Raw genomic sequence first — 14,332 nt, 5'->3', positions numbered from 1 at the left:
CCACCAGTAATTTCAGGAGCTCTGGCCGAAACTACAACATGAGTTACATTACAACAGAATCTTTTGTACGAGTTTCAGCTCGAATTTCTGCATGAAAACAACCGTTAGCTCCCACAAAAGTCCCATCAATGAATCATCTAGTTGTTCCACCGAGATATACCCTAGGCCTAGACGTTTCAACGAAAATTCCTCTCGAAGTTCTATCAGAAATCCCTCTACTGGTTGCAATGGAAATACTTCCCGACTATTCTTTTGGAAGTTCCACTGAGAATGGTTTTCAAATTTTCCTACGGGAATGCCTCTTGCACCTGAAGATTTTCTTTGAATTCCGTTAGGAATTTTCCTAGGAGTTCCGAAGAAATTTTCTCTAGAAGTTCCACTACTGTGTTTTAGTTTCTCAAAGTATTTCCCTAGGAGATCCACTAGAAATTCCTATAGAAGTTTCTTCAAGAATAGCTGTACGCATTCCGTGATTTCGGGTGAAATTGATCAGTGGGGTGAAATTGATCGACGTGAGGGCAATTTTTACTTGTCAAAAATAAAGCTTTGAACTTGAAACAATTTGTAGAGAATGACCATCATTAGGCCCAAGGGTTATTGAATGATGAGTTTACATGTTTTACAGCTAATTAGTCACATATTTCTGCATTAAATTAAATATTTCCCGAAACTGCGTGATTGGCGGATTTCAAAGACACTTGCGAACTTCTGTAACTGTAGCTGTACACTCAAACCTCCATTTAGGTAGGATCCATTTAGGTAAAATCTATTTAGGTCCCTCCATTTAGGTAACGTTACCTAAATGGAATTTGATTGTGTTCAGATCAGTTGGAGTACTTAAGATTAGGTATAAGATTGGTTTATGGGAAAGAAGTAGTGAGTGGTGTTAGGTGGAGTGTATGGGGGGAGGGGGATGCATTGTTGCCCCCTAAACACCCCCCCCCCTCCATACAGTTTTGAAAAGTGTCCAGCGTCATTTCCAGCTGAAATTGAGATAATCAACCATCTTTCCATCATTCAATTGATATCAGCTCCAGCATTGATGACGTCAAACCCGACATCAACCTATCATTCACCTGTTTTTATTTTGGGCACCAAACCCAACATAGACCCAACAGTTGTTCGATGTTGGTCCAACAATGGCCCAACATACGATAAAAATTGGCCCGACATTCAATAATTTTTCAGTCTGGCGGAATTTCTCAGGGATTTTCGCAAGGTTTTGCACAAGGTTTTTCGTGTTTAGTGCCCACCCAGCCAACCACATATCGTAAATCATTGTGTGGAAAAAATCGTATATTTTCATATATTTAATCAGAATTGTGTAATAATATGTATATTTGTTGACAATGATTGCGTAAAATCGCATTTCATGCCAAATTAAATTTCAATTGCGATTTTGTTTCATATAGTCATCTCCGATCATAAAAGGTGCGGGATTCTATCGGTAGGATCGCACAGAATCGGATAGAATCGTGAAAAAAAACATACATTCTTAGTGTCAAGCTGCAAGTTCGCTAGCATCGTATATATGATTTATTTGAATCGTGGAAATCGTCGCTTCACAGCGTATATGAATCTGCTAAATCGAGCTTGCTACCTAAAGGTATGATGAAAATCGGTGAAATCGTATACAACTATAACAATGTTGTATATTGATCGTTTGCGTCACTCGTGCGTTGTATACGAAGTGAATGAAATCGTCGAAATCGTATATTCATTTTAACAGTCGCATATGATTGTTACTGCACTTTTAATAGTCGAAACTTAATCTCGGAAATCGTAAATGGTTTTGTTTACATATTTGTATGATGGAGGAAAGAAAAAATGGTATTCATCACAAATTTGTATTTTTGTTTTTGTTGACACATTCCAACCATGGTACCAATAATTTCAACCAAATATATAGGTTTTCATACTAGCAGATGACTTACAATGAGTGATGTATAGATTCCAACAACGATGTGAATTCCGGGCCTCTTGCAGGACACCACTTTTGATGCCACTCAATGCACAACAACAACGCTCCCAAAACAAGTCTGGCACCGTATCATGCTAATTTTTATTCGTTTCATGCCATTCACTTTCATCTCTTTATTTTCAACTTGGCAATATAGCCAATAGAGATAACGCGCAGTTCTCAATCAAAGGACTTAAGTTCGATTCCCATTGAACACCAATTGTTTTTTTTTATTTGAAAATCTTGAGTCGTATATTGGTACTCTCAATCGTAATAAGATCATGCATAATCGTATATTTAGACGGATAAAATCGGCGAAACCGTAGAAATTTTTCGAGAAATCGTAAATTATGTTGGATGGAATCGCAGTAATCGTATATATGTTTCGATATGGCCTCCACTTTAGTATGTATATACCTGTTTCGTGCATTTAATACGATTTCTTTGGTGCTATATATGTGTGACTATTTCAGTTGCAATTTCGGTATAGCAACCAAATTGCTGGCTGGGCAGCTAGTCATTTGAATGACAATTCTGATCTAAGACCCTCCAAAACCCCCGAAAACGCCCCTGAAGCCCCTCCCCTCCTGAAACCCACCCCCTCCTGAAACTCATTGAAAGCCATCTGAAACTCCGCATGATTTCCTTTAAATTTCCTAGTAACTCTCCCTTGTTGAACTTCTTTGCAACCTTGTAATCCATTTAGGTAATAAACTGAATCCATTTAGGTAAAAATTCTATTTAGGCAGTTACGACTCATTACCTAAATGGAGGTTTTGGTGTATTGCACATGGAATAAATATTCGAATGAATGTTTATAGCTGCCAAGTGTTCGCTAAACCAGATTTCGTTATCAAAAGTTCTATAAAAAAAAAAGTTGCATAAATATCAATAATTGATATTTATGCAAAAAAATGTACTTTTGCTTAAGTAATAGCTGGTTTAGTATGAAAATAGCATACTTTTAGGCGTTTTCTTTAGATTTATTAAACTTTAAACTTAAATAATTAGGAATTCACTTAACTTGTGTAAGTTTTACAAAGCTTTTCGCATTCTGTGGTAATTAATTCAGATGGAAAATTTATTTTCAGCACTTACAAATACATTTCACTGACTGATCAATTTCACCCCGAAACAAAAATTTCTGATTTTTTATTTTAAATGATTTTTATTGCAATAAAATGATTTGCAGTAAAAGTTTCAACCTCGTTGACTTACGAAACCCGTGGTCGTTCTTGTTTTAAAGTATTGAGTTTGACCATATCGATAACTATTCAAAAATTAGTAGCGAAAAACTGTGAAAAGTGATCAATTTCACCCGAAATCACGGTATATTATGGTCGTTTTTCTCAAAATTGGTCATAACTAAGGAAAGAAAAATAAGTGCAATTCAAAAATTTCAGGGGTCAAAGTTTATGAAATTACCGCCTCAAATATATTTTTTGAAAATTTTCCGCGAGTTCGGGCATAGTTTTTCTTGCATTTCCTTAAGAATTTTCTCAACTGTGGAAAATTTTGGGGAAAACTTTTTCCAGCTCATATTTTTTCTGGATTTCTGAGTAAATTTGCTTTCATTTTCTAAAACAAACTTTGTTTCAACGATGCTTCGTTCTTGAGTTATGATTTCTCCAAATAAGTAGTGTCAGGGGAAAACAAAAAAATTCAACCTGAGTTTTCCGGGAAAACAGGCGACTCTGAATTTTTCTCAACTTTTTTGGGTAATATATACATGAACACTGCCTGTGGAAAAAGTTTCATGAAAATCTAAGCCCCTTCGACTTAATTTGTACGGTATTGTTGTAGAAAATTCATCGTGAATTCCTCCAGAAACTTCGCTGGGAACTCCTCTAAGAATTCTCCCAAGAATACTTGCAGGGAGTTCCACCGGAGATTTCCCTAGGAGATACAGCAAGAATCTCTCTAGGCGTTCCACCGGGGATTCATCTACTAGTTCCAAAGAGAATTTCTGTAGGAGTTCCTCCGGTTTTTCTTTAACTTCCATGAAAAAAATTGGCAGAAAGGCCATTGGGTTTTCTTGTGGAAATTCCACTGGAATTTTTTTCGAAGTTCCACAGAAAACTCCATTAGAAATTCCTTTATGAGGTTAAAAAAAATCCCAAGAGTTCCTCAAACTTCTTCTCTATGTGTACTTCAAGAAAATTCCTCAGGCGTTCCATCACGAATTTCACTTACAGGGGATACTCAAAATAACTGGGACAGGTAAAATTTTCGGTAATACCAATCCGTGTGGTCAAATTATGAAATTCAAATAACTCAACGTACATATGTACAGATGGGTAAATTATTGGTTAAATTGGGAAAAAATCCACAGCTCAGGTGAGATTTGAACTCACGACCCTTACCGAAAATTTACACTTCAAGTGAGTCGTTTTCGAGCATCTACCTCTACGTAGTTACCCGTCGTATCAAATAGAATGCGAACGACGCGTTTGATCGCCTTCCAGGTAGCATTGTTCTTCCTCTACAAGTGGTTGAGGAAGCGTTGCCTGTACGATAGGCAAACAGTTTCAAACAATAAACAAATCGCTTTCGCTCTTCGTACATATGTACAACAGAGATGGTTATATTTGCGGTTTAGGGGAAGATGATATAGATCGATGAGATTAGAATCGAACCTTATGACAACTAAGTTGGCGGGTCATTAATTGGCTCGGTAGCTTAGTTGGTAAAGCACTTGTCTAGCGAATAAGGGTCGTGAGTTCAAATCTCACCTGAGCTGGGGATTTTTTCCCAATTTAACCAATAATTTACCCATCTGTACATATGTACGTTGAGTTATTTGAATTTCATAATACAATTTAAAGTTCGATCTGGATTTTACCCAAATCAGGGTTAAATTTATTTCACCAAAAATTAGTAGTTTTCCGCCAAATTCAGATAAAACAACTTTTTTTTCAACTTTGATCGGATTTTCTCACTGATTCCATCATTTTTAAAGATAATATGTACATTTTGTAGAATGTTTGGGTTTTACCTAAAGTTTACTCGAACTCTTGTCCCACAATTAGAACTTTTGCCCCACTACCGTCAAGGTACCATTCACCGTGGATCTAAGAGGATTCGGGGCAAATAAAGGCTGTCATTTGACACCAGTCTTATAAACATTGTTGGTGCCGCTTTTAATTGCCTTCATTATAGGTTGAAATCAAAGCAAAATCCACAGAAGTAGAATTTTTTTCAGAAAATTTGGTGATATAGTACAATTAGTAAAGGGTAGTAGGGTCGCCTAATTCCGTGGTAGGTCACCATTCACCGTGGTAGTAGGGACCCATTCACCGTGTATGAGACATTTTATTCTACTTTGTTTAAAAATGATCAAACAACCCAGCCAAGGGAATTTTCTTCGTTTGAATTCATTTCAGGTAATAACTTGCAAGATTTTATTAGAAAAATGAATGTTCAAGTTTTCGATTTTTTCTAGATATATGGGACAATAAGGGGCACGGTGAATGGAGACCATTGATTTTTAGGGTACCCATTTACCGTGCCTTTTTGTTTCAATTAAAAAGTACGAGTAATCGTACTTTTTTTTTAACTCTTTTTAAACTTCGGTAATGCAAAATACATACCTGATATGTGAATTTAATTGCTTCTTGGTGGAATAAAAACGTTACTACATTTAGTTTATCTTTTAAATCACCTTAGCGCAGTTTTCGTTTTTTCACTATGAATGCAGTGAACGAGCAGAAACTCGCTTCATGTAAACACACTTTAGTGTCAAAATGATACTTTTGAATGTTTCTAATGAGCGTTTTGACATGGTAACAATACATTAGTGTTGTATTGGTAAAATTGAAGAGAAATTGTCGTATCATGTAATCATAATATGGAAATAATGAAAAAATATTCGAAGGCACACGGTGAATGGCGCCTTGACGGTATTTGTAAAATATGATTTCCAAATCTTTTTTGCAAAAAGTTATACATCTTTAAAATATTCCTAGCTACGCCCCAAAATAAAACATCGAATTCGATCTCATTACAATTCCAGTTCATGCGTTAGAAGGACCATCGCATATGTATTACACTTTTTTGATCAAAAACCAACATTTTGTCATAACTTTTCGAAATATTGATCAATTTTTTTAATTTTTGGAGTGAAAGACTCTTTTTCAAAAGGGCTTCGAAAAACATTGACACCCGAAAGAAATAATTTGAATTAATCTCAAAAATTTCATAGAAACTCTAGCACCATCATCCAGAGGATCGAGGGATCGAAACCCAATTTCAGCGGGAGCAGCAAAAAACAACTGCAAAAACATCCCTAATAGTTACAGAGTGGAGAGTGAAAAGAGAAAAGGCAGAATATTGAGCGGCTGTAATGAGCAGGGGAAAATATGCTTTTTTTTCTTTCACAATTTGGGGGATATGAAGAATAAGCATTTCATCAGCTAAAACCTGCAATCAATTAGCACTTATGGTGCATATTCGACAGATTAGCATTTAATGACATGCAATAAAGCCGCATATAGTCCTGAATATATACAATTTTAACTGCTTATTGGTTACCTGGGAAGTGATCAAGAATTGCAGGACCACCATGAATTTGTGTATGAGTTTCATTGGGAATTCTTCCTAAAGTTCTACCGAGAGTTCCTCTAAGAGTTCCACCCAGAAATTCCTAATTCATCTCTAGAGTTGCAACGGCCGGTAGTTCCACCGGGAATGAGAAGCTCCACCGCAAATTCCCGCACAAGACCCTGGATTCTGTAGGAGATTTTCCTAAAATTATCGTAGGAGTACCACCGGGAACTTTTCTCTAAAAATAGACCAATTTACTAAAAAATCGTGAAAAAAATAAAATCGCCATAACTTTTTCGCTTGTTAAAAATTTCAAGTTAAGTCAAATGTTTTCCAGAGCTCATTATATAAGTCATGAATGGTCAAAATTTCATTGCAATCGGCTCAATGAATCCGGAGATATAACAGCTCAAAGTTAGCTATCGGATATTTTTTTGTTTTCCAAACATCTTTATAACTTTGTGAAGAATTGTCCGATTTTTTCCAAATTTTGTCCACTGATACACAACTAGTTGAAGAACTTACAGTAAAAATTTGAGAATATTTGATGCACTTTTCGAAAAGTTACAGCTAGTTGAACATTTTTTGGAAAGTGAAAATTTTGCCTGTCCCGATCATTTTGTCTATCCCCTGTATATTCAAAGATGAATGCACAGAGTAATTCATGTAGAAATTATTGCAGAAATATCTACAGAAATCTACACATCACTAGAGGAATTCCTGCAGAAATTACTAGATAAAGTCCTGCAGGAATACCGACAAAAAATTCTGGAGGAATTCCAGTACGTGTGCCTAAAAAAATCCCTGCGGGTATCATAAAAAGAATGCTTGAGCAATTTCTAGAAAAATATCTTAAAGGGTGCTTAATGAAATTTCCAGAAAAAAAAAACTCTTAGAGGAGCAGAAGCTCCTGGACTGTCTAAGCAGATATATATGGAGAAATCTCAGCAGGATTTCTTGAAAATCTCTGGATAAATCCACTTAGCAATTGTAGGAGGAATTATTGGAGAAGTTGTTAGAGAAACCCTTGGATACATCGCCGTAGGAATGTAGATTTTTTTGGAAAAAGTCCTGCAGGAATACGAGCAAGATTTTTTGGAGGAATCCTAGCAGGAGTTCCTAAACGAATCTCAAGAAATGCTCCTGGAGGAATCACAGGAGGAATGCCTGGAACAATCTTAAAGAGAAAAATCTGAATAGATCGTTATAAAATCCCCGGAAGAATTTCTTGAAGAACTTTCGGCGGAATTCTTGGAGAAACACCAGCAAAAATACAAAAAAAAAATAGAAGGAAACGCAGCAAGAATTTCTGGAGGAATCCCACCTCAAACTCCTCATGGTTTTCTCATGGATAAATCCCAGGAAGAATTCTGATAGCAACATTTGACGCAATTCATGCAGGAAATCTACAACATAAATCTCATAATAAGTTTCTTTAGCAACCCCAACAAGTAAACCTGAATGAATCCTAGAGATGACGGAAAAAAGGCTCAAATAACCATCATTCAATAATCAGCTATCATCAACTATTGAAAAGCAGTTTTTACGCTCAAATATACAAAGCCACGATTGAAAATTATTTCACTGTCATCTAGATGGAAAATTGAGTGCAGTGATAAAACTGCATCGAAAAAACTGCTTTTGAGTTTTTCAATACGGATGATGGTTTGTTTCCTCTTAAGAAGAATAGTCTTTCAACCCATATAGCCGAGGTGGTGAGCGTATATGAAATCAGCAAAATGATGCTGAGGGTGGCGGGTTTGACGCTTCATAATGGAAATTTCCTTAACCCTTCCGGACGTGAGCCATTTTAAAAAGTACAACACTATCAAACAACCTCGCTCATCATGTACATGTATATGTTGTGTAGAAGACACAATCACGAGCATGTTGAGTGATTGACATATCAAATTGTGAAACAAGAACTGTTCATGGTGTGTGATTGCTGTTTGACTTTTGCGAATACGGAGTCGTGGGTTCAAATCTCATCAGAACGTGATTTTTTTCGCAAGTTTATCTCATCAACAGTTCATCAATTTCTCGTCGCAGTGATTTTCAACTACGAAATGTACAGTATTAATCCCGGTATTCCTCCACAAGCTCTTAGGGAGCGTCCATAAAAGACGTAGGGGGGGGTCTGGGATTGCGTGACGAGCCATGTATTAGGTATGTATCGGAAAATATGCTACGAAGGAGAGGGGGATTAATAGATCGGCCAAAAATGCTGCGTCTTATTGGGATTCCTCCATGGAGTTTCCGTTGATTCTTCCTAGAGTTGCTTATGTATTTACCCCTGCGATTTCTCCTGATATGCCTGTTGCTATTCTTCCAGGAAACCTGTGATTCCTCCAAAGATTTCTTCAAGGATTCATCATAGAATTCCTTTCGACATTTTACCAGGAATACCACCCAGGTCTCCAGTTAGCCTAGTGGTTAAGGCTATGGATCACCAATCCGGAGACGGCTGGTTTGATTCCCGTTTCAGTCGAGAGAAAAATCCAGGCTCCCTGGGCATTGTGTACTATTGTGCTTGCCTCACAATATACAAATTCATGCAATGGCAGGCAAAGAAAGCCCTTCAGTTAATAACTGTGCTCAAAGAACACTAAGTTGAAGCGAGGCTGGCGAAGTCTCAGTGGGGACGTAGAGCCATAAAGAAGAAGAAGACGACCCGAAACTACTGTACGTTTTTTTGTGATTCTTTAAGGACAAGGTATTTGGAGTACATAGCTCAAAACTTCTAGAGCACCGGTTTTTAGAACCGTTGAACGGATTTGGATGAAAATGCATCACGCTAATTGTTCAGTGGTTGTCAACAGCGTGATGCATTTTCATCCAAATCCGTTCAACGGTTCTAAAAAACGGTGCTCTAGAAATTTTGAGCAATGTACTCCAAGATGCTCAAACAGCATCAAATTAGGCAAGGAATCATAATACCCACGCTTTTTGCACCATTTTATTGCAGAAACGGATAATTGACCTTCTCACCATACTAAAATTCAGCTCATTACTACAAATCTAGTACTTCGCCGACCTGTCCTATTGCGCGCGTTCTACTGTTTCATTGCTACAACAAAAAGTACTGCACCGATTCACATGAAATTTTGCAGGTGAAACTAACACATCTTAAGATATTATCAGGCCAAATTTGAGCATTATCAATTTATCTATTGCAGAGTTACAGCTATATTTCTGTGTCCCGATTATTGCGGATACAGGCTTTACGCATTCAACAATATGTTCAACAATAATAAACATTTTCTAAATATCTCTAAGCTAGTAGCAAACACCCGTCGGGTGTTTTGGCCTTAGGGCCGATTTCTTCACCTCGGCTTAACCGGTAAGCCAGGCTTACCCATACAGTTAAACCTGGCTTAACGCTTAAGCCAGGGTGAAGAAATCGCCCCTTAGTGCGTTATTCAGCCCATTACTTTTACAAAACGACGTATAACAAACGCAAATCCTATGTTGATATGTCGTTTTGAAAAAGTATTCGAGATTTATTTTTTACTACCAGATCCTAATATATCAGGATGGATAAAGCTATGAAAACCATAGAGTTTGACTAAAAAAATGCAATAAGAAACAATATTTTGCTTAAATCGTCTCCATTATGTCTATTTTGGCCAGTGCGCTACTAATTTGGCCACACCCCTTAAGAAATACACGTGGTTGGCCAAAATAGTAACCAAAGTTGAAAATATAGCCAAAACTGATGCAGTGCTTCTATTTTCGCCAGTGCCGCTTTCAATGCAAAAATCAAGTATTATCTTAGTTTTTGCATTTTCTCAACGAAATATAGGTTGAAACTTTTCCTTTGACACATTGGTAGTTTTCATAGGATTATTGGTTATTTTTATAAAAATGGTCACCCTTAGACTGGTTAAAACCGATGCACGTACCCTAGTATTGTCGATTTCATGTGCTTTGAGGTTGATGAGATTGCAAGTCAAAAATGCGTCGGGATGAAATCTCACTTCGCATTAAGCTTCTAGAATGAGTAGTAAGAAAATGAGTCACACTCTCACTCTTGTCCAAAACATTGTTGAACCATGTATTAACGGAGTATTATTTTCAAGAACCATTCTCATTTCATCACTTAACTATCAACTCTTCATCACGCTTGCCGATAAGATTGCTTCACTGTCCGTGTCGTGTTTTTCTGTAGCCCGGTACGTTGCCAATCCATTACCGTAAACTCACAAGCCGCTATGCACTAACAATCACTCTTCGTTCCTCCCAAAGGGTTGACTTCTACCCGCTAATAAAAGTCACAATTCGGAACATTTTGATGGTATCACGTACTATAAAACCACTATAGCTCACTCGGCTGCGTCGCGTCACCGTTATCAGAAACGTTATCAGAGCACAGCAAGGTAAGGTTGATAAACGCTCGTAGGTTGACTTCTCCACGCACCGGCTTCAATTCACCCTCACTTCGCTTCTCCAGACTGCACAATGCAACAATGCCGACAACAACACACCGTTTCGTGGAACGACAGCTTCAACCGCACTCTGGCACTCTTGCTCGTTTGATGCATCTCGTGTGGGGCCTCGTTGAATCACCAACCGGCTCGTGATTGCTCTCGCCCGGCCTGGCGTGGCGTTCCACACCTTCACGCGTATTTACGGATTCAGTTGTATGCTGGTGCGTATAATCCACAAAACGATGCAGAAGTTCATTCCTGCTGTGGAGGCTAACTACACACCAGCTGATTTGGATTTCACACGGTTCTACAACAATGACACACATACACGTGATGGACGAGTTTGGACCATAAGGTAACTGAATTTCACTTTGATTGACACTATTTTGCCGCCCATCACGCTACGAACCGCAGGATGTGTGCCAAAACTGCCCACTACTGAATAATACGTAGCAAACGACCTCGTTCGCATCAGTTTTGCTGGCACAAGCAATTGGTATGTATATCACTTTTCAAAACAAAGCCATCAATTGTTTTCAATTTCGTCAAACGGTACTGCAAACAGACCGGACATGCAAGTCAATTTCAGGAATCTTCAGAACCGACGCATTCCCAATTCTACTATTTGGCTGTCGCGCGGAATAGTTTCAGAGATGAATCCGCAACCGGCACTGACTTCATTCAACTAGGTACTCCCTCAAAACAAATATCGGCGAAAAAGTTCATCACGCGCCAGACAGCTCGAATACGTGCTGGAGAAACGTGGAAGCAGAAAGAGAAATAAATAAGTCAACAAATATGGTTAATAAAAAGCCGTCTTAACCGTGAAGTCTGCAGTTATTGTGATGATGTAACACCCCGAGTGGCGGCACGGTGCGCTGCGATGATGCCCCGGACCAGGCACTATAACTGATGGTGACCATTGATGACGACGCGCGCTGACGATCGTCGTGACGAGCACGGCGGGAGTGCACAAATCCCCCGTATAAAATGCGTCGCTGGAACAGAATAACTCACTCTTATTGATTTTTCTTAGAAAGTACTCAGTGCAGGCCAAAATGCATTTCTACAAAATTGATTTTATTTTGAATAGGGCATGTCGGATGGTGTACTTGTATTGTAATAATGAGTTGTATTTTTGTATTATGAGTAACTCGCTTCATTATCTTCCTCCTCAATCTTTCTTTCTAATTCTTCGTCCATTTCTTCATGGTCATTAGGATAGGGCTAATTTTGAAACATATCTCCAGCAAGCCCGTGCACAAGGAAGGGGTTTTGGGGGTTAAACGACCCTTTACATTGCCAATGTTAAATACACTCCTAGGGCGCCTATCCGCCCTTTGCCAAAATTAGGAAAAATCCCTCTCTTGTCTCCTTTTCTGTGGACAGGCCTGATCTTTAGGATATGATTTCCTGTTTATGTTTATGATTTTTTGTCTCGCAACATTTTTTTGTCTCAAGAGCAAACTTATGTGTCTCTGACAGATTTTGGTCCGCTGAATCCGAATCTGAGCTCAGAATTGCTCCAGCACGTCACAATTTTGAGCTACACCTCAATTTACAGGGTAAAATATGCGATTTTGGGCTTCTTTGACTGCAAGCTATTAAGCATGGAAATATTTTTTTAAGCAATCAAAAGATAAATTGGTCAATTAACATCTAAATTAACGACACATGCAAAATATTTCATTTTATTAAATCAAATTTCATAGATTTAAGCATTTTATGTTAGGATGTAAACTTGCATACAACTTTTGGAGGGCGACTTGTATGGGAATTGTTGTACCTAACGTAAATCACTTAAGGTGAAGGTTGCTCGAGATCATAATAATAAGCTTGGCTCCCGCTCTAATAACCCTCTCAACCACCCACTCAAAATAAACAAATCAGACGGCGCACAGTGTAGTGTGACTTGGTCAAATAAACTAACAAAAACGTTCCAAAATGAGCTGTATTAAAATAGCAGTTGTACCTTTGAATTTTGGCACACATATGATTTATTGCATATGCCCACCAACACAATTTGTTCTTATAAAATATTTTTAAATTTATTTAAATCCCTGCTTTGCCCAATATTTTCACCAATTATCCCATTGTGCACCACTTTATTTACGTTTTTGTTGACAACTCTCTCCTCTCTTCTCTCGTACTTTTTCTCTCTCACCGTAAAAAACTACCGTGTTATGGGGTGACATTAATTGATGTAGTTTCAACTCATAAACAGCGAACGATTGTTCTGTTATCTATTGAAATCACATTGGCAGTATGATATTGAAAATAGTTAAAAAGATTACCAAAATAACAGCCTTGTTTCGTGATAAACATGAACTGCGGTTTGATCAATTTCACCGTACGTTGAACAATACCACTCAGTTTAACGGTACGCTTTTCCGTTTTAGCGAACCGCGATGTAAATTGATCCGGGTTTTCGGCCACAAAAGTGGAAAACGCGTAAGTTTTTCGCGATAAACTGTAGGTCAGGCGAAAGTGTGGACAATTTCACGTAATCGATCAACTTATTACAATGCTGTGTTGTATAGAAGACTGTTAAAAAGTGATTTGAAAATAAGGGTGACGCGCTTGACGAAGAAAAAAAGTGCAGTGTGTGCTACATTTTGGCACGAAATTGTGAAAATATTGTGAATATTGCAAAGTAGTACTTCCTAACGGATGAAAAATATAGTTGTCTACCACAAGTAGCAACCTGAGTGCAATTTGAGAAGGTAAGCAAGTATAATTTTGAGAAATTGTTCGCTAACTTCCGCGCTTCTCGAAGACTATGGTGAGGGGAGGGAGGTATGAGGGAGAGAGTGGCGGCCATACTCGCTGCCATTTTGTAACCCCTGCAACTATGTCCTTAAAACTATCAAATTTGATTGGGTAAAACGAAATATTTTGCATGAATCGTTAACTTAGATGTTAATTGACCAATTTATCTTTTGATTGCTTAAAAAAAAAATATTTCCATGCTTAATGGCTTGCAGTCAAAACAGCCCAAAATCGCATATTTTACCCTATAAATTGAGGTAAAGCTCAAAATTGTGACGTGCTGAAGCAATTCTGAGCTCGGATTCGGATTCAGCGGACCAAAATCTATCAGAGACACATAAGTTTGCTCTTGAGACAGACCAAAAGTTGATTTTTGTTACGCTGTGTTATCGGTCACTAGCAGCATTGATTTAATTGTGGAAGCATATCGATGGTGCTTCCTTGATTGTGAATTATGAAAACATCGGATTTTCTTACAGATGATTCGTAAATGCTTCGACGAATCCCAATATTCCTCCTGTTATGCAAAATCTTCTACTTCTCACAATTTGCTAGTTCCAACTCCCAGGGTTTCCTCTTCACAAATTGCCCCCGTATGTCGCCTACACACTTAAATTCAGAAATTGATCTCGGT

The 14,332-nt window shown here is 37.9% G+C and overlaps 1 protein-coding gene and 1 long non-coding RNA gene across 5 annotated transcripts in view; one reads left to right on the top strand and one right to left on the bottom strand.

The window, feature by feature from the left end:
- The window catches only part of LOC109433210 (pleckstrin homology domain-containing family G member 5), a 446,136-nt gene extending 435,018 nt beyond the window's left edge, over window positions 1-11,118 (bottom strand). For 3 of the 4 annotated variants that reach the window (XM_062860800.1, XM_062860795.1, XM_062860798.1), the window contains exon 1: window positions 10,987-11,118. The gene's annotated coding sequence lies outside the window, so the exon portion shown is untranslated. Of the gene's footprint in view, window positions 1-10,694; window positions 10,808-10,986 lie in introns of those variants that run through there. The other variant, XM_062860796.1, reaches the window with a different exon arrangement.
- On the top strand, window positions 10,336-11,758 carry LOC109403445 (uncharacterized). Its single transcript, XR_002128409.3, has 4 exons — window positions 10,336-10,674; window positions 10,748-10,878; window positions 10,953-11,425; window positions 11,495-11,758. It is a non-coding gene; the product is annotated as an uncharacterized LOC109403445 (long non-coding RNA).
- Window positions 11,759-14,332: the final 2,574 nt, after the last annotated feature.

Source organism: Aedes albopictus, chromosome 3 (assembly GCF_035046485.1).
Source record: "Aedes albopictus strain Foshan chromosome 3, AalbF5, whole genome shotgun sequence".
Taxonomy (NCBI): Eukaryota; Metazoa; Arthropoda; class Insecta; order Diptera; family Culicidae; genus Aedes; species Aedes albopictus.
Note: the sequence above shows the minus strand (reverse complement) of the source record. Positions and strands in the feature narration are given on the sequence as shown.